This window comes from Streptopelia decaocto, assembly GCF_964273445.1.
Source record: "Streptopelia decaocto genome assembly, chromosome: 4".
In the NCBI taxonomy this organism is placed as follows: Eukaryota; Metazoa; Chordata; class Aves; order Columbiformes; family Columbidae; genus Streptopelia; species Streptopelia decaocto.
In genome coordinates this window covers 30,400,592-30,426,279 of record NC_138658.1, presented here as the reverse complement: position 1 = coordinate 30,426,279, position 25,688 = coordinate 30,400,592, and the positions used below count along the sequence as shown (strand labels likewise).

At 43.5% G+C, this 25,688-nt stretch overlaps 1 protein-coding gene across 2 annotated transcripts in view; it reads right to left on the bottom strand.

The window, feature by feature from the left end:
- GPRIN3 (GPRIN family member 3) overlaps positions 1–24,648 on the bottom strand; it is a 34,192-nt gene extending 9,544 nt beyond the window's left edge. Inside the window, exon 1 of one of the 2 annotated variants that reach the window (XM_082050795.1) lies at positions 24,392–24,648. The gene's annotated coding sequence lies outside the window, so the exon portion shown is untranslated. Of the gene's footprint in view, positions 1–23,850; positions 24,097–24,391 lie in introns of those variants that run through there. The other variant, XM_082050794.1, reaches the window with a different exon arrangement.
- Positions 24,649–25,688: the final 1,040 nt, after the last annotated feature.

The window sequence follows — 25,688 nt, the reverse complement described above, 5'->3', positions numbered from 1 at the left end:
TACAACACTGGGGCTGTGCACATACTTACTGTTTTCACATTTAGATCCTTTGAAATGATTAAAAGGAAGCCAGCTCGATTAATAAATGGAGGCACAGATGATCTAGAAATCAATTTATGAACAGGTTCTGTGAAACTGGAAGGGGAATATTGCAGCACCACAGAACAGGTGGGGCCATTGCCATGCCCAGTGAAACACTGGGGAGGGATTTTAAGCCGGTGGAACAGGGTTATCTGGGTTGAAATCCAGCCAGGATTGCAGTGAAGCCATTGCTTCAAAGAAGAGGCGATCTCCAAATGTGCTTGTTGGCTCGCCTTTTAAAAGGACTTAGCACTGCCCAACCTGGATTCTGCTAGAGGCTAAGGGCTGGATGGGTTCCTGTCAGTGGCAGCAGACGGGTGGTGGCCATTGACAAAGTTCCATGCCAGTCTTCCTTTAAACTGCAGGCTCCCTATGCTCGTGTTAAAGGCTTTCCCCAGCTTATGCTGCCAGCAAAGCATGGGTATGAGACTTGGGAGACGCACCAAACATTTAGTTTTACGTTAACCAGAGGGTGATGCTGGTAAAATTATTTTACCTTTGTGTGCCCATGTCTCTGCAGGCACAGAGTGGGGTCTCCTTTCCTACATCACTTGGGAGAGGCTGCTGGAGGGAAACGTGCGATTGCTCAGCTGTTCCAGACCCTCCCTACCCACTAGCTGTATCAGCAGAAGCCCTTTCCAGAAACATCTCTACTCTCCTTCTCTCAGCTTGAATGGCATTGGTATGACTTCTTTAGTTTCTGTAAAATTAATCCTAAATTTCAGCACCCTAGGGTGCCTAGAAAGAGCAATGAGAGAAAAATACTCAATGAAAGGAAAACGAAAACAAACACAGGCAGCCTAATTTTCTGAGAAAAGGAAAATACTGTGACTTATTATTTATTCATTAAGCTTTACATTTTTCAGATATTAACAATTTATTATTTTTACACTGTCACTTTAGGCTCTGTCCAACCACAGATATGCAGTCTGATGGGTTAAGCCAGGCCTGGGAAACTGTGATCCTGACCCTGAAGTATCTCAAGCCATCTGTGACAGCAGCCCCGCATCACCCCAAAATGGCTTTGCAGCAAGGCTAATGATTGCAAAGCCTGAGTTCATGTAAACTAGACTGCAAATCTGTGGAAGTTTGTGACCGCATTTTGTGCTCACTTTAAAGCCAGACAACGTAGCCCTGAAGGAAGGGAACAGATGGCTTTGGGCATCTGTTTGTCTAAATTCTGTTACTCTCTTCTTTCCTTTTCCAAATATAGATGCAAACTAAGCCAGTATATACAATTGGGCAGGTCATATTTCTTTCCCGAGTTTATTTAAGAACAACTGAACAAACAATGGAACAAAACCAACCCCCATTTTTAGGATGAGATGTACTACTCGGCAAACAGTTTCAGAAGAAGAGAAGGCAAAGCAAAGCTGTTCAACTCTTCACTATACAAGAATTGGGAAAGGCAATCTGCGCGCCAGAGCACTGTCTTTAACTCATACCCACTCAATGGCGGGATGATTCCTAATTTTTCAGTTAAGTGAATTAGTTCTGATGGGAATCCCCACATGAATTTTCCTCAACTGTTTAATGGCTCTTCCCCAGAATCACTAGAAATACATATTTAAGCAACTGCTGCTTGTGCTAATCCAAAGTGATTCTGATACTGAGCCTTCAACATATAATGTTGATGGAGAAAATTCAGCCCCCCCCCAAAATCACGTGGACCTATTCTCTGGTGGGAGGCAACAGAGCATAACCCAGACATTTTTCTTGACCCTTGCACGTGGGTTGGGGACTGAGTCATTCTACTGCCTGGGACAACTCTGAAAATGAGTTAGTTAATGAGAAAAAGGTTTTTATAAAGATTTCATTGTTGAAGTCATGGGAGCTATTTTCTTGTTAGCTCTTCACTAAGCCTGCTAATGATAGGAGCCAAAGGCACTGTAGTAGTCTAAATAAATGCAGCAATTTCTGACAATGCTGTTTCTTAAGAATTAACAAAAATCAGCATGAAATGTAAGTCTTACACAAGAGAAAAGCAAACAAACTCAACTAATTACAGAATTGAAAGGGCATTTTTATTATGTGAGTCTTATTTATGATTGCTGTCTAATTTTTATTGTTGGAGTCCTATTACATAGGAGTGAAGAACAGCACTGGGACCTGTGGGCAACACTAGTCAAACTGCCCAGACAGCAAGGATTGAAAACAAAAAACACTGATTGCAGGCAAATATCCAGAAGAAACAGGAATACAAAACTTGGTAGCAGGCCAAAAACCGTGTCAAACCAAATCAAGATCATTGATGAATTTTTCAAGTGTTCTATGTCTGACCTGGAGCAATCATCCAAAATCTTCTTTTATCAGGAGGTGAAATTAGTAACTCCACATCAATTTTTAGTAATAAGATATTTTCTACACCAACGCAGTTCTCCTTTACCCGCTTCTTTCATACCAAACTAGTCTGCCTGACTGTCAATCTTATCTCAACATAGAATTTTTCTGGACCTTTTGCAACAAGAATTTTCTAACTTTGACGAAGTCTACATTTGGCTTACATGGTCTGGGAGAGTCCCTGCATGGCCAGCAGACCTTCCTGGGCTCTTGTCACTGAGTAGGTCTTTGTGTGCCAAAAAAACCCCAAAACCCAAACCTCAAGAAGTTTCTAGGCAACTCAATGCTGACAATGTAAATAAACTATTTTTTTTTTCAGTAACACCCAACCCCCAGTAAAATAACACTACAAACTTCCCTCTTGCTGCTTATGAGAATGTCAACAAAACCAGGAAGTCTGCACATTTAACAAAACAAAACAAGAAATTTCCAGGAAATTCCAGCAGAAGGTTCTGTCTCCCATTCCCTCTTAAAATATCTGAGAATCTGCAAAACTATAAATAAGACTGCCAGCATCTGCACCTACTCTCAATTTTAAAAAGCATTTAAAAACAAATAATGAAAAATAATTAAAAAGCAGCTCCCAAACCAATCAAGCACCCCCTACTCAATTCTGGATTCTTATCTGCTTTCCATTCCTTGAGCCCTCTCCTCATCGTTGTCTCTACAAATGGAAGAACTGACTATTTGTTCTTAACAGTTCTAATCTCATTATGTGATCCCTCAGCTCATAATGAAAATCATCAGACAACTGCATGGGTTAAGGACACAAACAAGCATCTGCTGAAGTAGCAATTCAGCCTCACTTCTCTCCTGATCCAAGGAAAAGACAATGGCATGCTCTAACTCATACTACACCACTGACTGTATAGAACATGAAGCACATTTATTTAAATTTTAAACACACACACACATGCATTTGCATCCTTCTCATTCTGCACCCAGTGTTTCGTGTGTGTGTGTTCCCCCCCTTCCCCGCCCCCCCCAGCTCATTAAGTTGTTTCTCTCTGTAAATGCTGTGACTTCCTCTTTTTAGTGTCAAAGGGTGTTTGTTATTGTTTGTTTGTGAAAAACTTGATTCATGGGTTATTTTCTCCTAATCATCTGTGGCACAGAAGGCTGACACTACAAATGAAGGACAGCACAAACCAAGGACATATTCACCAAAATACAAAAGAGGTTGCCTGAAGAGGTAAGGTACAAGATACACAGCTTCCATCTGTTGGTGTGCTTTGGGACGCTGATAGGAGACAGACTCTTATGCTACAACCATGTAGCAAGAGGCAACAGGGGCTGCCCACAGGCACCTTGCATACATGTGGTTCCCCCAAAAGATGGGGATGGCATTTCAAGAAGAAGGTGTACAAAGTCCCACTTCCACTCCAACACCTGGGGACAGCACATTATTACCAGTCACACCTGCTGACACCATAGGGACCCGTGCCAGGGACAGATGGGGAGGTAGATGGAAGAAGCGGTAAGTTCAACACCACGAGGCTGCAGCAGCCTCCGTGCAGGCGTTATGCAAAGTGCGTGACTGTATGCAGTGGTTTGATTTTGACTGTCCTCTGCTGATTCACTTTATCAGAACTGAGTTATGGGTTATAAGTCCAAAGGGAAAAACACAGGGTAAGTACTTAAGAAAAATGTCAGGCTCTGCTTGTCCTTGCTTTGTAATGGCAATAGATGGAGGAAAATCTGGTGAAAAGTCAAGGGTAAGATGCAGTGCCATTTTATGGGTGCACCCTGGTTTTGCAAAACTCTTTCAGGTTTCCAGTAGGAAAATAGAGTTGATCTGTGCTCGAACACTTTTTAAAGAAGGGAATACCAATATTTAAAAGCAGTAGAAAGTATAGTCTCAAGAAGATTGCTAGAAATCAACATTTGGAAAGGAGATTGAAAATCCTGATTAAGAATTTGTGGCATCATCTGTTGCCCTTGAAGATAAGAGCTTTCAAGCTCACGTCCTTTCCAAGGATTAAAAGCCTTTACCATGGGAAGCCAAGATCCTCACATAATTGCAGCCTCTAGGACCTCCCAAAGGAGCCCCATGCATGGTCAGAGCGGGGTGTTGCAGGGAGGAACCACAGGAAGGCTGGGTGCCAGCCTAAACCCTGCTTCTGCATGCACCACCTCCACACCCTCCTCCCCACACCGTCCCCTGCTCTGCCCCATGTCCCCGTCCAGCTCCTCTACTTTCCCCCTCAGTTTGTGCTCCGCCATGCTCCCGAGTATTGTCTCCAACAGCAGAGAGGGGTCTCGGTCTGCAGCACAGGACTACAGACAGACTCTCTCTTTGCACGCCTGCTCCCAGGGTTGCAGCGCCCTGTAAAAAGGCTTTCTTCAGCAAGGCATTTAAGTATGTGAAAGTCCCTGCTGAACATCAGGCTTGCTGCAGAACACCACCAAGAGCCTGGCAGTGTTTCTTCTCCAAGGTGAAAAGGAAGGATAAATGGTTTTATGAAAACAGCCAAATCAAACAACAACTACAGCAACTGGCAGCCAGCTATAACAGTTGCATAAGCTACAGTGACATCCTACCTCATATCCCTGTCCACCCTAGAGGGTATGTGACATGTAGACAAAACCCACAGGGACCTGTATTTGTGTTTTTTGTTTGTTTGGTTTTAATTTATTTTTTTATTTCAGTATATGAAATTGGAAGCAGCTTCTAAGGAAATGCAGCTGGACTTCAAGGGTAAGCCACATTTCAGGAGGAACATCTGTGTACATGCTTCTGACGTGCACATGAGAGGAAACCAGCAACCTGCTGTCCACATCAGGCAGGTGACTCTGTTTCACAGAGCTCACTGCCATGTTATTTTTCTTCAGCTTATTATTGAGTAAAAACAAGAAGTGGTGTTTGAGGCATTTGAACAGGAGGGTGGTATGGACCTTTCAAACACTGCTTTCATGTTTGATGTTGAAAGCAACATAACTGTCCGTCAACCAAATGGGAAATTCATTCTTTATCTATCCTGCTATGCTTTTCTGTCTGACAAAAGTGTAGTGAAATCTAACCCCTCATTAATGCATTTCATGCAACTGAATGTATTTGAATGTCAACAGCTGGCAAACAAAAGCCCTGTATTTTGAGAGAGCAGCTTAACAATGGCCAACAATAAATACCTTTTTCCTACACAGCAATGCCCATATGATTTCATTATAAAGCAGAGTGATCCTATTTAGAGGTGAAAGGATAACGCTGGCTCAATGGCCATGGAATTCTTGCTTTCTCCGCTAAGACTCCCAGTCAACTAACAGCAACCAGAATGGTGAGGTTTATGTGGATATTCATCCACTGGAAGCTGGACCAAGACCAAAACCACATTTTGTGTGGTCAGAAAAACAGAACTACTGCTGAGTAGCTGTGTCTTGGAAAGGGTGGCTCTATGGGACAAAGGATGTTATCTACTTCTAACATGCTTGCAGATCCTCAAAAGCAAATTTCCTGCACTGAATGCGAACACTCATCATACGATTGAAGCAACCCCAGTAGCAGTCGTAGCACCCTAGTTAATCGGGCATGATTTGCTGCTGAGGAACCATGTTATTGGTGCCCGATAACAGAGGGAATATCTTTTGCATAAGGTAAAAACCAACTATGATTTTAAACTCTCATGCACCATCTTAAAAATGTTCTTCTCATGTATCACATTAATCTAGTGAAGACCCTAGGCTCAATATTAGAGAAGGCAATAGTTTTATACATAACAGGCACCTGGCAAAAGACATATCCATTCTCATTTACAGGTGTTATCCTAACAGAAAACAACTACGCCAAATGGCATGTAATTAGAGAAGAAGGATGCAGTACCTAACCAGTCATTACTGTAGCAGAAATTTGCCATAGCGTGTGATTAATCTAAGAAAGGCACGATGATGATCTCACCACGTCTTCTCTTGCCCCTTGGCTATCAGAAACACAACTAATGTGAATAAAGAGGCTGGCAACTGAAACAGCTATCACCGCAGCTCTTTTTTTAAAGAAAAAAACAGTTAAAAATATATTGCCTTCTTCCTGCTGCCACCTCAGCAGTTGCTTCCTGTTCCTTCACGCTCTCACTTTGCTCTGCTGCTATCTGTCATTGACAATAAGACCAGTAAAAAGAACAAAATAATCTCCTTAGTAAACCACCTCCTGCTAAACACCTTCTCAAAAAAACACAAGAGGAAGCGCTGTGTGCTGGGCCACTTTTTGTCTGATGTATTGAGGCTCTGCAGGAAACCAAATGGCTGCAGGTTGGAAGCCTTCAGTGTTGAGATAAAATCGGAGCAATTCAGTGGTGTCTTTACAACTCTGGTAAATGCTCTTTTGAGGGCAATGACTCAAATCTGTACATCCAGTGAAGGACTCTAGCCTGCTCACCCCAAGTCACACAAGCTTACAATATGACTTTGGTGGGACTGTTACATGAAAAACTGTAATCTCAGTCTCAGACTCTTCTTTTTCTTTACTTGAGGCTATACACTTTATTTTTTTGAATGCTGACCCTAATGGAATTGGACCAAACCAGGGACCAGCACCTCATTCGTTATTTTTTTTTAACTGATGTACTTCATGTGGAGTACTGCATGGGGAGGCAGAAGGTGCTAACCAACTAGGAACAGGATGACACATCCCAAATGATACCTTGCAAAGCCAGGAAAAATGACAGTTGTTACTTACTGCAGATAGTCAGTGACACTATCATGCTTTCTATCCAGAGATGATGGACAGCCTAACCACATACACAGCACTGCAGCTGTGTGAGGGCTTCCAGCCACTCGCCGCTAATGAAGGCAAGTGCTAGATAGGAACATGTTTGTAAAATATTATACCTGTAAACCACACCGTTTCTTCTTCAATCTCCACCCAGAGCGGACAGATCATTGAAAGACATATCTGAGAAACCTCCCAGATGACTGCAACTGCCAATGCTGCGTATTTGATCAGGTAAAACTGAGAGAAACTTACTACTTTTCTGGCTCTTGGCTTGAGAAAACGAGGTATTGGCATAGATACCATTTCAGCATTGGTAAAAATCAACCCCCAAACTTCACCTAACTTTGAGTTCTGAAATTCCCTCTATAACCAGAGAGCTCTTCAGGACAAAGAAAAGCTCCTTAAGTCCTCTCCATCCATCACACAGATGTGCTTGAACAAAGCAAGTGCAGTGCTTTCCCTTGGTGAAGAAGCCACCTCACCAAGTCACTCTCTCAACACCTCCGCCTTCCTGCAGCAAAGAAAAACACCAACAGCTGTGCTGTACAACAGCATATTTTGGGAACAACTTGTTATTTGCAGTCTATCCCACAGGTGTCTGATGGTAATAGCTTTTCAGAATTGCCCTTGCCGGCAGCCCAGGGGTGTAAAAATCTCTCATGCTAACAATCACAGGAACCATCGTCTCTTCCATTAGTATTATCTCCTAACAATGGCTTATTTAAAGCACGTAATTTTATCCTTAGATTCAATATGCTTCCATCCTTCCAGCCCCAACAACTGCCTGCAGCTTTTTATATGATGGTTTAAATGTGGATTTTCATAGGCTTAAGAATAATTACATTCTTGGCTTCCAAATTCTTAAAAATCACAGTGCTTATAAGACAAATCCTTAATAGTGCCTGAGACTTGGGAAGCCCCATCTGTGTCTAGACCAAACTAAAACCAGAAACACTTTCTCAAGATGGCAAATATTTATGAGACAGTAATGTAAAATCTGGAAATCAGTTTAATTAAATGTGTTAGAAACAGAGACACAGCATGTCTTATTTTGTAAACCCTTTCAAACCTAATAATAATAGCGGGAGTCAATTAATGAATTCATCATAAGTCAAAACTTTGCCTGTGGTGATATGGTTACAGCTGTATCCATACCCTGAACCTCTGCCTTACCAATACAAAAAGTTTGGTATGTACCCTGGGCTTCTGCAAGCTGCTTACACCAGCTAATGTGACATTCTCGCTCCTGTTGAGGGCTGGGATCTTCCAGAGCTAGGGTTCCAAGTTTATACTGAGCCTAACACTGGGCATACCTCTTCTCCTCATTTCTTCTGCATTTAAGCCAGGGATATTTACATTTCCATTTATTAGGTGACTGAAACAGCTCACACTGTGAGGGAGGCACCGGTAAAAAAACATCAAATTTTACTTGAATCACTGTCCCGCAGGATGATTGCCAAATTGGTTAATTAATATAATTATCATTAATTAAAATGGCAGCTCAAACAAGATATATCACATCTGGGTTTAACAAAGTCTAAGGTTTACTGAAACTAGCTGCCTCAAGCACCTGGCCAAACCAGACAGCCCCAGGGGCAGCATGACCAGCACTCACCGTGTCATCTATCCCATCAGCTCACCTTTGTGTATGGTAGAGCTACAAGCTTCTCAAGCTACACAAAGCTGCTTCATGGTAGGAGAGCAAAACATGTCCCCAGGCATTAAAACAACAGCACCAAAACAAACAAAAAACACACAAAACCCAACAGCAACAAAAAACAACAAAAAAACAAAAAAACTCCCACAAAAACAAATGAGAGAGAGATGTGGCAGCCACAAGCAATTACAGGGTTTATCACCTAATGCCCAGCCCCTCAGCTCAGGCTGTGTTCTGTTTTATTCCTCTTCAGAGCAGTTCTAGCTGCCCTTGCTCAAGCTGCCAGCATATTTAACCTGCAAATCTTAGAAGTGAGCTGAGGTCAGGCTGTACCTTGCTGGAGCAGAGCTGTGAGCAAGTGGGGCTGCACGATGGCTTTGTCCTTGTGTCAAAGTCAGCCAGAGTGGAAGCTGGCAGGCCGTGAAAAACGATCATTCACAGCTTAGGGCTTAATTACTAGACTTGCACTGAACATAGATGCCTCATGCACAGAGGCATACTTGAAGGAGTGAGAGAACACGTGGCACCCTTAGAGCCAGGATGAAAATTCAGACAAGATGGTTTATTTCCACATAGGACCTTCGTGAAGATAAGTGCTAGGTACTTCAACCAGTCATCTGACAGCTGTAGACGCACAGTAGGCTTCCTACCACAACATATTTTTATTGGCATCCTATTTATGGATACAATTTTCATTACCACAAGCTATGCATACATATGTGACTGCAGACAGACAGACATATATATATATATATATAAAATGTTATATATGCTAATGTAAAGACAGGCATCCAGCCTAATCTGGGTGACTAAAGCTAGGCACTTAAATCAAAGAAGTCTGATTCTCAAAAGTGCTGAATAATCAGAAATACCAGCAAAGCCAGTGGGAGCTAAAAGTTGCTCAATATTTTTGAAAATACAATTCCTTTTGTTCCTCTTCTTAACCAAGAAATGCCAGAGGCCGTAACATATTCTGCCATTTTGCTGGATGCTACATGTGAGCATAGAGATACCAAACATTCACAGCTGAAGCAGGCAAGATACAGAGCAGAGATAGAAACTGGTATTTTTCTGCCTCTTCTTCAGAAGCTAATACAGCTGAAGATCAGAGAGAAAATTGTGTCACAGACATTGTCTCATGCCAGTGATTTAACTACAGAACCTTTCTTCTACATGCCATCTTCTGCAAAAAACTCTTCGCAATAATGAGGAATCTTCAGAGACCTACCTTTGAAACATCACCAGAAAATATTAAAAGGGGTGTCCTCTCACTGGCTTACTGATATACAGCAAGTCCTGAATCTATAAAGAGGCAAAGCAGACTGGTACCTGTGTTAAAGCACAAGTTAGAAAACCAAACAAGCATACAGAATATGCTGCTGCCAGCATTTCTGAAGACAAAAAAATATCAAAAACACAAAACCCCAAAACCACTACCTTAAAGCTGAACAAGCAAAGAATGTCACTGATCTAGGAAGGCCATCCACCCAAGAAAAGTCCTTGCAAACCACTGCAGATCTGTAAGCGTTGACACAAAAGAGGTAAGCACTTTTGAAAACGGCTCTGTTAATGCTCTTGCTCTTCTGAAAGTTCGGGCAAGATATAGGACTGGATGGGCTATGAACATTTGACAACACATAGGAGGACATCCAGTGTGAACAGGGCAGCAGGCAATGAGATATTGAGCAAGCAACTCCACTCAACTGTTTTTTGTTTTTTGTTTTTTTTTTTTCTTCTTACAGGTGAGCTGCTTCTTTTGCACAGAGCACGGCAATTTGTTCTGAATGACCCTTCCTATAAACAAGCCTGTGTGCTTGAGCAAGGGAACCTAGAGCAGATCACAAATGAATGGAAGAAGTATGTGGGCAGAGAGGCAGATTGCATCAAAAGATCAAGCAAGTCCAAGCTATAGAGCTGAGAAACTGAAAGCACTTTATCAGGTGTTCCTTGTATAACCATATTATAAAAAACTCAGGCCCCACTTCAAGAGACTTGTCTGTCACTAAGGGCGGAGCCTGAACCTTCCCCTCCATCTCTGCTCAGCTGCTGGTCAGCACAGTCCAGATTAGCTCTGCTATAGCTTGGTCCCCACTACCTCAGCTCTGTTTGCTCTGCTCCCTCATCTATTTATTAACAACTCTAAACACCAGGCATGGGCAGCCACAGGAAAACTGTTGCATTTGTTCTACTCCAAGTCAACAGGAGAAAAACATTTTTGCAAATGCAGACTGCCATGGGAGGTGGCTCAAGAGAGACAGATGTTTGGTTAGCACTGCAGATGGGCTGGATGATCCTCCATCACCACTTCAAAACTCCCACCCTTTTCCTTTCCTAGGAGGACAGAAAACATGCTCTTTTCCCCTAGCGTGTGGGGGCTTTGCCCTTTATTTTAAGGGAAAAGCTGCAATTAGTGGCAATTCATTAACCCCCGGTCTTCTTTCTGGGAAGCAACTAGGTCAAGTTGCTCAGCCGTTGCAGCTCAAGGCTAGTGTGCCTCAGTCCTAAGTTTCTCCCACAAAACTGGAGAATGAGGGTAAATGCTGATTCTGGGAACACTGGCCTTCTCCCGCATGGACTCAATGACTTTATTCTATTTATGAGGCTGACCTGTCTCTACACCTGCTGAGTGAATTCTGGCTGGGTAAGAAAGCATAAGAAGCTAAGGGGAAAAGGGGAAAGCTGGTCTTTAAAATAAAATAAAATAAAAAAACAACGACGAAAAAATAATAAAAGAATAAAGAAAAAAGAGGACATGCAGGAGAAAGTAAGTTGGTTGGTCTATGTGATACAGAAATTTGTTGGCCCTCTGCCTCCTGGAACTAGGCTTGAATGCTCTTCCAGCACTGATTTCCCATCTGTCTCCTTGCTCCTTGCCAGACCATTTCACAGCTTCATATAGCTCAAGGCCAGGAAGTTGTTCACAAATGGATGTCTTAAAATCATGTTTTGCACCATAATCTTTTTGAAAGACAGTTTTGCCACTAAGTATTTGTGATGGTGACCATGTTCATACCTCTTGCTATCTTCACATTGAATGTTCAGCTTGAACATCGTAAGCATCACTCTGCCTTTCTAAGCCTCTGATGAGTATTTTTTCCATTTTCTTTTTTTTTTTTTTTTGGTAGTCTCTTAGATCTCTGTCTTTCAATGGGTGACTAAGAGCAAACACTGTTCAAAAAAGCTGTTCTCTGGCTATACAGAAAGCATTTTTTTTTGTGAATAGGGACATAAGAAGCAAAAAAAGGAAAGCAAATAGACTTCATTAAAAAATGCATATGTGCAGAAGGCAAATGCGCATTTTCCCGAATACTGCCCTCTTTTCAACCACAAACAGGAAATCCTCTCTTAAGAAAGACAGAATTAGTCATTAAGTGTATATGACTGATGAACTGCTTCAACTGTCAGCAGTGAAGAATTTCAAATCAAGACTAGGTGACTACAGGAAATTTATCAGTTAAGTTCTGGTCATGGAGCTCAGCTCAGGAGCTTATGGATGGAATTCCACATACAGCACACAAAGGCAGACTTCGAGAGGAGGAAGGAGAGATGGAAGAATATTGCATTAATTCAAAGAGTAATCTATATTTTCATGCATATTTCTTCGAAATGCTCTCAAAAACTAAGTTAACTGTTCCACGTCAAGACAAATTTAACTGTGTCTTTAAGGCCTTTGACGCTGTCTCCCATAATATACTCCTGCAAAAGCTGGTAGCCCATGGCTTGGACAAGTGTACTCTACGCTGGGTTAAGAACTGGCTGGAGGGCCGGGCCCAGAGAGAGCTGGTGAATGGGGCTGCATCTAGCTGGCGGCCAGTCACTAGTGGTGTTCCCCAGGGGTCGATGTTGGGTCCAGTCCTATTTAACATCTTTATTGATGATTTAGATGAGGGGATTGAGACCATCATCAGCAAATTTGCTGATGACACCAAGTTGGGAGGGAGTGTCGACCTGCTGGAAAGCAGGAGGGCTCTGCAGAGGGATCTGGATAGACTGGAAAAATGGGCTGATTCCAATGGGATGAAGTTCAATAAGGCCAAGTGCCAGGTGCTGCACTTTGGTCACAACAACCCCCTGCAGCGCTACAGGCTGGGCGCAGAGTGGCTGGAGAGCAGTCAGACAGAAAGGGACCTGGGGGTACTAATTGACAGGAAGCTCAACAGGAGCCATCAGTGTGCCCAGGTGGCCAAGAAGGCCAATGGTATCCTGTCCTCTATCAAAAATAGCGTGGTCAGCAGGACAAGGGAAGTGATCCTTCCCCTGTACTCTGCATTGGTGAGGCCACACCTGGAGTATTGTGTTCAGTTCTGGGCCCCTCAGTTCAGGAAAGACATTGAAGTGCTGGAGCAGGTCCAGAGAAGAGCAACAAGACTGGTGAAGGGACTTGAACATAAGACCTATGGGGAGAGGCTGAGGGAGCTGGGGTTATTTAGTCTGGAGAAGAGGAGGCTTAGAGGTGACCTCATCACTCTCTATAACTACCTGCAGGGAAGTTATAGCCAGGTGGGGATTGGTCTCTTCTCCCAGGCAGTTAGCAATAGGACAAGGGGGCATGGGCTTAAACTCTGCCAGGGGAAATTTAGGCTGGATATTAGAAAGAAATTCTTGACAGAGAGAGTGGTCAGGCATTGGAATGGCCTGCCCAGGGAGGTGGTGGACTCGCCGTCCCTGGAGGTTTTTAAACTGAGATTGGACATGGCACTTAGTGCCATGATCTAGTAAACAGACTAGAGTTGGACCAAGGGTTGGACTTGATGATCTCTGAGGTCTTTTCCAACCCAGTCCATTCTGTGATTCTGTGAAATCCACCATAAAAAAGCTTACTGAGAGCCACCATATGGTCTATTAGAAAATAGGAACTTTTACGCTCACATTTCCATTCAAGATATAAGGAGAAGTTGAATCATTAACCACTCAAAAAAAAGGTTCAAAGAAGCATCAGGAAGACTGCATGAAAGTGATCATAAATCCCCTTTCTGCAGTCAGACACAGAACTGAGAAGGTCATGACAAGACCTATTCAGTATCTTTTTCTTTGCAAACTTTCTACCACTCTGGTCTTTCTTAAATGGAATGATATTGCAACAAACCATTGCATAGAAAACTTTGGGCTTGAAATCCTTCTGCACAGTGCACCGCATCTATGCAAAGCATATTGGAGTCAGGTTCTGGACTTGCAGAAGCCACTGGTAAAACTTTTAACTCTTGGGAGTTCATTAGCATCGCTATCTGCTGTTTAGGGTGGCGCCATTGCTGTGTACAAGCCAGGAGTATTTCAGGACCATCACCAAAGACTGTGACAGACTAGGATTACAAAGGTCATGCTACTGGCTGGATTAAGTACCATGGCTCAATATTCTGTCCATTGATCTCTACTTCATCTGCCCTAAATTCATTCTGAATCAGCTGCCTAAGATTGGATGGCTGAAAGGATGATGTCATTTGGCTTCACGTCAGAATGGCGACTATGATGTTTGGAGTAATTTCCTATCAATTTATTACTTCTGGTTGGATACCTCTGGCAGGTCCATTTGATGGGGTTGCATCACAGGAATTACAGCCTTTAATTGCAGGGTCAAATTTCATCCTTCTAAAATTAAGTTTTTTCTTCTGAGCAGCATGTTAGCTACTGGCATCAATGTGATTTAACAATAATAGGTGTGGCTTTGATTGCCAACTAGTTGAACTCATGTGGTGGTTAAAGACTAATTTAATTGCTGAAGTTAGATGATAAATCACATGAAAAAGAAGAAAGGTTTCAATGGGCAAAAGATGAGACAAACTGAGGCTGAGTAGGTGTGATTCATTAGTCACCAGAAGGCAGGCTCTGCTACTGGAGAAGCAACACCACATGGGTTGTCTTGGAGCATCTGTGCAGATGGAACTGATGAGTAACAGCAAATAACACTCATTACACAGCTCACTATTTCGGATCATAGTATTGGAAATGCAATGTAGTTGAAGCATATTTTCTTGGTGGATACTTAACAAAACTATTACTAGCTTTGTCTTCCTTTTACTCTATTTTCTTCTCCCAAGACTTTTGAGGAGCAGCTCAAACAGACGTTGTGTGGGCTCTCTCCCTGTCATCTGCATGTTTGGGTTGGCTGCTGATAGGAACATCTGCTCACATTCCTGCAAGCATGTTGATTTGGTTGTAACATATACAAATAGCCTGCATTCAGGAACCTAGCTGAAAAAAACCCCATGTGCCATATTACTAATAGATTCAGTCCACTCATCTTCTCGTTAGGCAGCATGTGAGAGCCTGCTTATTGTCCATCTCTTTGGCAAGCCTCCTACAACCTTCCTGCCTCCTGCAGAATGGAAAATTGTAATTCTAAAATAGGTCATTTTATTATAAAAATACATTTTCCAAGGAATATTCCCCTGAGGTCCTTCATGTTAAGAGCATCTTTAGAACTGGATAAATACTGTTCTGCCATTTCCCAATATCAACTGCACATGTTTCTGCAATAATGGCCAAGCATGGTCCAGCTGGAAGCAACTCTCAAAGTTAAACATTTAATACAAGAGTATTTCTGAGGGAAGGCCTTATGATAGGATATTATCTTCTTGTATTGCACTGTGGATGGTGTAAAGTGACTCCATGACTTGAGGTTTGACCTGTCCCCTTTAAGTTGAGGTGTACACTGAACCCAGCCAGGAGGTTAAGATCCCTCACCGAAGGAAAGACCATCTCTCTGTTAGTTTCTATGCCTGCTATATATAGGAGGAAACTGTTTGTCCCTTCCATTTCTTAGGCATCGAGCTAATCACAACTTAAACAATCAATAAAGGCTGGATTAATTCTTAAGTGACAAAAGCAAAAGCAGCTAAATTAATGAAGTTAATCCTTCTGGAATACCCATTTGTTAAAATTTTTCCCTGCATATCCTGATGGAGCTTGCTTGACTCCTCAGGAAATGAATGAACAGCTTTTACTCCTCAGTCACAGTCTGCAGTGCACCCTCATGCACTTCTAGCATCATCAGCACATGGCCAAAACTACAAGCCCTATGTTCTCAGGTATGATATAAACAGCACAAATTCTGTGCAGTCCTGACCTGAAGTCACCACATGCAGGTGTGGGTCTTCCAAGTCTATTCAGCCCCTGGCTAAGGTAGGTGAAAGCACATTTGCAATTAGCAGTGCTCATGCTTATGGCATAAACAGGTTTATTTGAAGGACTGAACAGCAGACGGGCTCAAAAGCCTCTTCACTTTATTCTGCCCTACCACAGACTGGGGTGACCCTTCACTTACCCTTTCTGTGAAAATGCCTTTGAATCTGCAACTAAAAATTGTCACATGTTATCATGGTTGTATTTGTAACTGGGATACCTGTCCTTACAGACGGGATGGAAACTGGTACGTCAGTTTTCAGAGTGCTGAAACAGGAGATCTTGTAAGGCTACTGCTTAGCTTGAGCAGAAATCTGGGTTCTAATAAACTTATGCAGACCTTCATAGACCATTCACTGGCTTTTAACAGATAGTCCCTAACTATTAACCTCAAGGGGAGGATTAACATTTTCTTTTAATGAATATGGAGATGCTGTGGCGTGCTGCAATGTTATAAAACTTTAAGCGCTTGTGAAATACCAGCCTTTCAGAGTGGAATAATTCTGTCATCTTGTTTCCATACAGCTCTTCTCAGAGTACCATCTTCCTGCCAAATATTTTATCACATTACTTCTACCCCTTCCTCCACCCCCCAGTATGCTTATTGTATTTTATCATTTTCCTAATGACTCATCTCTAAAGCTAAGTCTTTAAACTGTGCGAAGTTTTTTTGTGAAACTGATGCTTCAGGGAAAGGAGAGTGACATTAATGATAGTGACCCTCTAGTTTGTTAAATAGTAAGGGCTGATTATCCTTCAGCCTTTTCCAGCCTAAGGGCTAGATAACTTCCCAGCAGCCAGACTGCTTCTAGGAGACCAGAGCTGGGAAGACTTATAGGGCTTTTACACCTTTCTGGTTTCTGAAGTTCGGACTTGGTGATGTCTACTTCATTCCTTGGTGCCCAGAGGACACCCTAAAATCTGCTTGGAACTGTAGCTCCAGTAGTCTAAGAAAATGGAGACTTGCTAAAATGCAAATGCCCTGTCCACATAATCTTTGTGAGCAGACTTTCTGCCTAGTCCATTCCACTGACTTTCCAGATGTACTCTGCTGTTCGATCCTGCTTTTGGCATTTCTCCCTGGTCACATGGAGCCCTGTAGAAGGGGAGGACCATTCCCTGAGCACTTGGCAGACACACTACTCGTGGAACTAAGATCACACCCAAGGTAAAGCACCAGTCCTTGGACTTCAACGTGTTTTGCAGTTTCTTTACAGCAAAATGGCTGCCCAAGAGTAGAAAATCACTTTCAGTCAGTCTGGCTGTAGGTTACAGGACTCTGCTCACCCCTGAGCTGACAGACCCCACATCAGTACCAGAAAAAACACGCTCTGGCTCTACCCTCTACCAACAGGAACACTTGCCTCTTCCCGGAACTGTGTAAAATCAACTTAGTAACCAGTCTACTGTTTGTTTCCTTTATTGTTCCACCCACCAAAGGACAAATCCATCCATCTGAAATCTATGCCTGACCACGTAATATTTTTATTTGTTTTGTACACAAATGTTAATGAATTGACTCCTCTTTACACAAATTTAAGGTAACATCAGATGCTTTGTTATCTCGCATTGGAAATTCCTGTCGTTGCCATAATAACACCTTGACTGATTTTCTTAGATTTCTTGTGACTTTTCCATGGAGCAGCCTCTCTAGTCTTGCATGTAAAAAGGGGGCCCTGGAGCCACTGGAAAATTTCTGAATTAAATCTTGACTGACTTCACTGCCATCAATTGAGAAAAGCCATTGCTTTTTATAGTATCCTTTTAAGATTAGTCATAATGTAGCACAATGTTCATGTCTTTTTGTGTTCTTGTTGTATTTTTGCATGCAGAGCAATAAAAATAATTGCACAGCACTTTGTTTCATTTTGCTTTTTTGTTTTTTTGGGTTTTTTTTTTTTACTTGCCTTTTAAAAACAGAGCTTTTGGGTTATTTGCACATAAGCATCACCGGGAAAAAAAAATTTCACCACTAGAATGCAATCTCGGATCCCGATCACTGTAATCAATATTTGTCCAATTTTTCCAAAAGAAAAAACAAAAACAAAAAACAACCAACCACATATGCATACATATACACATAGCAAACCATTCTATTTTTTGGGACAAATCAGCAACTAGTAATAATTGCATGATTGTGAAGAGCTGACAATATTAATTATAATCACTGAGCTACAGCACAATCTCAAGAAACAGGTGTCACAGAGAGAATTCAAGGATACACTGATTACTTTTTAAGACTATTTCAAACACCTGGTCCTTTTAGCAGAAAAAAAAAAAAAAAAAAAGGTGAGACAAAAGGGCAAATAATAAGACCTGCCAAAGCTGAATGTTCAACCACCACTTTCTGCCTATGATATTTGTATTGTTTTTTTCAGACAATAAGTATACATTACTTCTGATTGCAGGCTCTTTTCAAGCAAGCTTTTGTACACTAGTCACCTCAGTCCTCATATGTGCTTCAGTTGAACAAACACCTAGTTGTAGCTTACTGAACTACTGAGGTAGCTTTGTTAGCTCTTGCCAGACTTTGCTAGACTACCAGCCCTTCAGAGAACATCGCCCTTGCCCCATTTGTGTGTGTGCATTAATGTATAGGCACACACATAAGAGTGCCTATATCATTACTATGTAACTACAGTCAATACACAGACAATACGAATTAAACTTAGCAATGCTGCCACTTTCTGGACCTGAAGTTCACCAGACTGCAGAGAAGATTCCCATCTAGCAATGCGCTTCCTATCTTTTATCACATTTGAGTTTGCTTCCTTAGTAGTGACTGTGAAGGTTGCCTGAGACGGAGGACAAGAAATAGCTCAGGATACATTCTTCTTATGATCCCATTCTAAAAAAAATTTCTTTTCCACTCAGCAGAGTATTTTCATCTCCAAAGCTAGACAGTGATATAACCTAGCTTGGAAAGTGAACTGTGGTCATTTGCAAGTGATACAAGCTTTGAGTCTGAGCTTAGAGCTGGTCTCCACTATGTTAGATACAGATACTAATGGTATGCAGAGGTGCTAGTAGTACAGATACTAATAGTTCCACAAAGGACTGGGGTGTGTGTTTATGTTGCTCCTGGATCACTCCAAAAATAACAGGATCTCCCTGGATGTCTGGCTGATATGATCTGTGGTAACAACTTCCTTACCTGCCCCTAGGTTTTGTAACACAGGATCATGGAGTTAGAGATGGGTGAAAAAAAGAAGAATTCAGTCTGTCCTCTGTGGACATGCCTTATTGTAGTATTTGTGACTGCTGGCATTCTTCCCTCCACTTAGATTATTTTCCCGAAATACGTGTCCACTGATAACAGAGGACAAACCGGGGGGCAACATGGTACTAGGTTGTTCCCTAGTTGTTACGCCTTTGGTCTCCACTTTGCCCTTTCCCTTCTCCCTCACACCCTGCATGGAGTTCCAAGTGTTGGTGTTGCATTTTTTCCATATTTACTCACACCTGCCCTTACAGATCTGCTGCCAATTTACAAAAGCAAATTCTTAGGCATGGACTCCAAGAAACAAATCACTCAACTCTAATAAGTAACTGATCATCTGTGATTAAAAATTAAATCACTGCAAGTCTTTGTTTCTATAACTGAGTTCAAGGTCCAAGTATATAATAAAACAGATATATGTAGCCCTTTTCTACTTTTACTGTTTGCAAAAGTAAACCATACTCAGATAAATTCTCAAAGCTTTTCCTACTGGAAGGTAATTTAACTTTATTCAGAATATATACAGAACTTGTTTTCCCACAGTAAATGTTATGAATCTTTGCTTTGTTTTGACTCTCAAGAAGGTGATGTTTACCTAAGTGATCCAATGTATAAGACCAAATATGACAGGAGTGTCAAACTAATTTTCACTGGGGCCCACATCAGCCCCGCGGTTGCTTTCAAAGGGCTGAATGTAATTTTAGGACTGTATAAATACACCCCTGAAATATGGAATCAGTTTAGACATCTTGTCACATAGTATCGATGCTTACATAACTGGGCACCAAAGTTGTATCTGAGGTTAATACTGAAACAATCCTGGACTACTTTTGTTACATTTCTAATCTTCCTAAATAACATCAAAGTACTGACAATAATGGCAAAAATAATTTAAAATAATTTTGCACAATTAGAAACAGTTCATAACTCTGTAAGGCAGGTATAAAGGTTTTATCAGCTATGAAATCTTTACACGTTATTATCTAGTTTCACCTGTTAATCCAGGCTTGCTCTTGGATCCACAAAGGCAACAGATTCAGCCTTTATCCCATCTCTGCCTTTAGTATAGGTGTTATAAATTAAGAAACGATGTGTTGCTAGAAGCACAGTTATACAAGTTACAAAATTTTGCTCTGTCTGTAGCTGTAAGACTACGAGCAGCTTACTCCTACATTAGTGATGATTTCACAAACAAATCAGATGCAGGATGTTGTTCTTAATATAACCAGGTTCTCCTTACCTTTGACTGCATCTGGTAGAGGGAGTTAATGCTGTTAAAAATAAAGTTGGCAGTAATAGTTGTAGTACTCAAAACTGACAGATTTTACTACTGACAACATATTTTGCTAATGAAATCCACCTAACTCTAACCCAGCACTTGCTGAACAGTCTTCAGCTGACACTGTAAGTTTGAGACTCATAAGAATACTACCGTCTGTCTGTCCTGACCTTGTCAAATTAATTAACAGCCACAGTTCATAAAGCTAGGCTGACCCAGGATGGTCATCGTGACTCAAGAATGGATATGTTTGGGACCAGTCACCCTATGGAAAGATATGAAGATATACATGCTCTTCTGATTGCAAAAGGAGTTAAAGATGCAACCTTGAGAAGGGAAAGCATAGGTTGAAAGAAAAAGAAAAAAAAAAAAAAAATCAGAGAAACTAACCCAGCTTGAGGGACAGAAGCTAAGTTTTAATTGATGGGGGAAGCTACCTCCCGGGTAGTAAACTTTCATGTTGGCGGGATATACAATTATACGCATAATAAACAATTACTAAGATGCTGACACCAGCTATAGCAAATTCACCACAATTCTAGAGCTCATAGGGTCACTCTATTCAATCAGACACAATATCTGATCTCAGTAAGGATTTTCAGACCTTTTAAGGGTACCCCATTAATCCATCACTATTTATACTTAGTGCAATCATTTATATAGACATATTTTCAGGAACTCGAGGAGGAAAACAGAAAAGCCTGTGTGAAATTTTGAGAAATATCATTGTCCTGACACTTAAGTCATTACACGACCAGAATGTATTTTTTCTTAATTGTAACACTTTGAAGACATTCTAAAGGTCATTCTACAGGCTGAAACCTGCTATCTTCATTCATGCAAACAAACCTTACTGACAAGGATAATTACCTCCCTCATGGGATGATGGTCTGCATGTACAGGCAAGATCTTTAATTTTTGGACCTTTCTTACATCACCCTCCCTCAGCAGACATTAAGTTCTTAGACAGGGTAAGTCAATGTGGTTACAAAAAAAACACTCCCCCTCCAAAGACCAAACCAAGCCAACCTCAACCAAAAAGCCCACTTCAAACATCTTCATTATTTTGTACCATCTCCCACAGCAGGTGCCTTCAGACTACTCAGTCTCATCCTTTCAGTCTGCTACATGCCACTGGAAAACCTGACAATATCCTGTCAAAAACAACCACCACTGGCCCATACTCTCAGACACTGCGCTTTCTAAAGAGAGCTTTAAATTCAGGCTTAAGCACACTTCAGTGTAAGTAAAACTCACAAAATTCAAGTTAAAGATTCACAATATTATGACAATATATGTATCAGCCTAGATGTCATACCCAGCAGTGGAATTTACAGTTCTCTAAAACAGGAAAGCAAATCTCTTTCTCACCAACACTCCGAGGCAGAGCTGAATGAAAGCAGTTATAAAACCAATTCACAGTAATGATCACTTTCAGTTTGCAGTTTGTATATTACTCAGTATAATTTCTCCCCAGTAAACTTCAAATAACTTTAAGGTCATCTGGCACCAACACTGCCAAGAAGAAGAAATATAGTTTTAGCATGGAGGTCCCAGGAAAAAAAGTCAGCGGACTTCTAAAGGGAGAAACACTAGAGCTCTATCATAATTTCTGAGCTGCAGACTCCCTGGAAGTGATAAGAGGAGGGAAAAGTCCATTTAATATAGGCAGATCCAAAGTTATGTATGTAGGAAGATTTAATTTAAATGCCCCTTACAGGAAAAGCAAACAGCTTCTGAGAAAACCCTGGCTCACAAAGAAATGCAGGGAACTAACAGAAGTTCCCACCGCGAAGCCGTGGGAAAGAAAAGTTCGTACCATTGGAAGAATAGACAGGGGAATACTGAGCATGAGATTACTATCTCCACACGTGACATTAATGAGAGCCTTCCTGGAATCACTGTGCAGTGCTGGTGGCCAGGAAGACAACAGTGGGGGCTTGGAGAAGACTGGCCAAGCCTTCTCCTGGGGAGCAGCTGAGTTCTAGGGAGAGACCAAAGGAGTCCAGTCTATTTATCTCATCAGAGACAATGTTAAGTGGCTATTCAATTACTGCGCTTAAATACTTGAGCAGAGAGAAACGATCTGAAACTAAATAGATATTTAACAAAGACTTTACGAGATCCAGTAGCTAGAAGATGAAGTCAGAAAAGTTCAAAGTGGAAAAAAAGATGCAAACATTTAACAAGGAGATTATTGATCAGAGCCAGTTACCCAAGAATGTAGTTAATTCCCTATCATTGGAAATCATTAAATCAAGACTGTTTGAAGAGGCTGGTGGGCTGGACCTCAGACTCATTGGAGAATAGTCTGTGCTTTATATCATGAAAGAGGTTAGACTATGGGATTGTAAAAATTCCTTATGACTCTAATAAATCAATCGACCAGCAGCATTATTAGCTTCTCCTGAGATAAAAAGGATGAAGGAAAAAAGTATTAATGAAGCAAAGGCCTGTGTGGGGCACAAAACCCAGGCTGACCTGTGGACAACACGTCACAGACTGGGAGCTGGCAAGATCATCTGCAGTTTTGCCACCGACTTCAGCAGTTCAAACAAAAAGGCCCGTCCGGGATTTATGACTGGCCCTAACACCCCAACCCAGGTTGCTCAACGTGCCTCTAGTGAACTGGCTGTGCAACGCTAACGCGGGGGAGCATCACCAGGTGCACCCCAGCTCGCAACCAGAGCGGACCACCCTCCCGCTCTCAGCTCAGCACCCCCGAGACCGCGGTTTCGGAAGCCCCGGGCTTCGGAGGCAACCGTCAGGGGGTCCATCGGTACGTCTGCACGCCTGTCGTCGTCTGGCTTCGCCATGGGGGAGGCCGCAGAAGCGGGCGCGGGGTGGGCCGGAAGGACGCCCCTTCACCGTGAAGCTACGCCAGGGCGGCGGGGGGCCTGGGCTGCCCCCCGCGGCGGCGACCGCCGGGGCACCTTCCGCGCTGCGACACCGCGGCCGCGGGCCGCCGCCACGTTGCCGTGGCGACCGCACCGCTGCCGTGGTGACCGCGCCGCGCATCCCCCCCAGCCCGGCTCGGGCGCGGGGGGACACCTTCTTTTTATTTTTGCTTTTAAGTTTTCCGCGCTCCGGCCACGGCGGAGCCCGGCCCGCTTCCAGGCGCCGGTAAAAACCAGCAGAGGACCCGAGAGGCCCCTTTGGGGCTGACCCGGCCCGGCCACCCCCACCCCTGGGTGTCCGCTTGGCGTGGCGGGGTCAAGCGGCCCCCCCCCCTCCCCGGCTCCTCGAGGCGCGCTTCACGGGCACGGCTCAGCCCACCCAGCACCCTGGGCCAGACAAGGCCGGCCGGATGAGGCAGCCCCCCGCCTCGCCACCCTGCCGTGCCGGGCACCTGCCCCCGCATCCACCCCGCTCCTCTCCAGCGCTGAAAAAACTTGCTGGTGGGAAGGTGTGGAGGTGCTTACGACCCCTTCGCTACCCCCGCCCCTTACCTCCGCGGCGGCGCCCGGGGAGCCGCGGACGCGCGGACGCCGCGGGCAGGGATGACCTTGCGGAGAGATTCATCATCCAGGCAGGAAAACAAGCCCTTCCTCGGGGTGTGCAGCGGCGGAGGAGGAGGGCGGGCGGAGGGAGGAGAGGAGAGGAGAGCTCCGCTGGGGTGACCCTCCCCGCCGCGGGGGGCAGGGGGGAGGTGATTCGTGCCTACTACGAAGAGGCAGCGGCTGTAGGCTGCTCAAGCAGACTAGTCCCGGCCAGCCTGCGCCGCTGCCCGGGCAGTCGTGCCGAGCGGTCGGCGGCGCCTCCCGGCCGCTAGCAGCTGCGGCTGGCAACTGGCTTGGGGAGGCGGGGTGCGCCCGGGCTGCGGCGCCGGGCCGGGCTCCCCCCCGCGGCCGCAGGGAGAGCGGAGCAGCTCTCGGGGGGCGGCGAGGGGACCCCGGCCAGCGGCGAAGTCACCTCGCAACCTCCGCGTCGGTGCTTAGCCCCTGCTCCTCGGCTCAAGCCCTCTCAACTGCGGAGGGCGCGGGCAGGTACCTGCTTCCAGGGAGGCATCTCCAGCTCAGGCCAACCCCACCAGGGGCCTCGACTGGCTTTTATAGGTCGGGAGATGAAGGCTCCTGCGCTCCATCAGGGACACGGGGATGAGGAGGGGGCCCTCGGACCCCTCGGCAGCCGTGCCAGAGCTCCGACGGTGCGCAGGAGATTGCTCTGCATAACCTCCTCTACGAGCCGGTTCTTTCCATCTCCTAAATCAAAACTACACGCTAAGCTTCTTCACGGCACATCCCAAATCCACTAATTCCGTCCACTTCTGCTAGTCCCACGTAGGGCAGCTGAGGAAGCGTGTCAGCAGATAGCTACCTAGGCACCTAATGAGCCGCTTGCTTGCGGAGTTGCGCAAATTTGCATGGGGAATTGCAGTGCAGCTCTTGTCATGTTTTCCGTTTGGATTGTTGTTTCTGATAGGCAAGTTCGGCTTTCTGTGTGAAGCACTGCCCCTCCAGCAAGCCATCAAAAATAGATCCAAGCAAAAATATTAGCAGCAAACGACATTTTGGGTTAGGACTCATAATTGTCTGGAATTCTTTGCTCTAATTTCGGTTTATTCCTACCAGTGTGGAATTTTTATCTTTGCTGCAGTCACAGGAAATGGTTCTGCAGTGCCTGATGATTCAAGTCAAGCACAGGTTTACAACTGGGAAGATTTCAACTCTTTTAACAGACTAATAGAAGCAGGATTTCCAAAACTGGAGGACAGGCTGCAAGAACTCTGTTGCAACATGGAAAATATTGCGGGGGGGAAAGAACAGTCAGCTAGAGGACATAAAATAATTTTTATCTCTAATCATCACAAACATCAATGAATCATATTCCCTTGATCCATATGAATGGACCCATATTTTATTCACTGCTCTGGAAAACACCCTCAGGCTCAGTTATTGATCCTAAATCTCTTTGACTCATGGGTTAAATGATCATGAAAAATGTCTTACATTGCCTACCATGGCATATGTAATTTCATCTCCAGTGGTGGCCTCTAAGATCAGCACATATTTATGTAATAGTCATTCCTGAATGTGGCTTTCTGATAGTTATTTAACCATGGAAAATTCAAGAGGTATTTTCAGTAATGACCAACAATAACCACTTTTTCACATACACCAAAATCAAATTCGCAGTTATCTTAAGACCCTGAATATACCAAACACAAAGGAACTTCTCTGGAGGGAGGGAGAGTAGAGAGAGCATCCAACTTTATCAAGAAAATAGAAAGATTTACAGCACTAGCTCACTCCGGGGTTCCCAGTAGCTCTTATTTACTTTTTTCTCT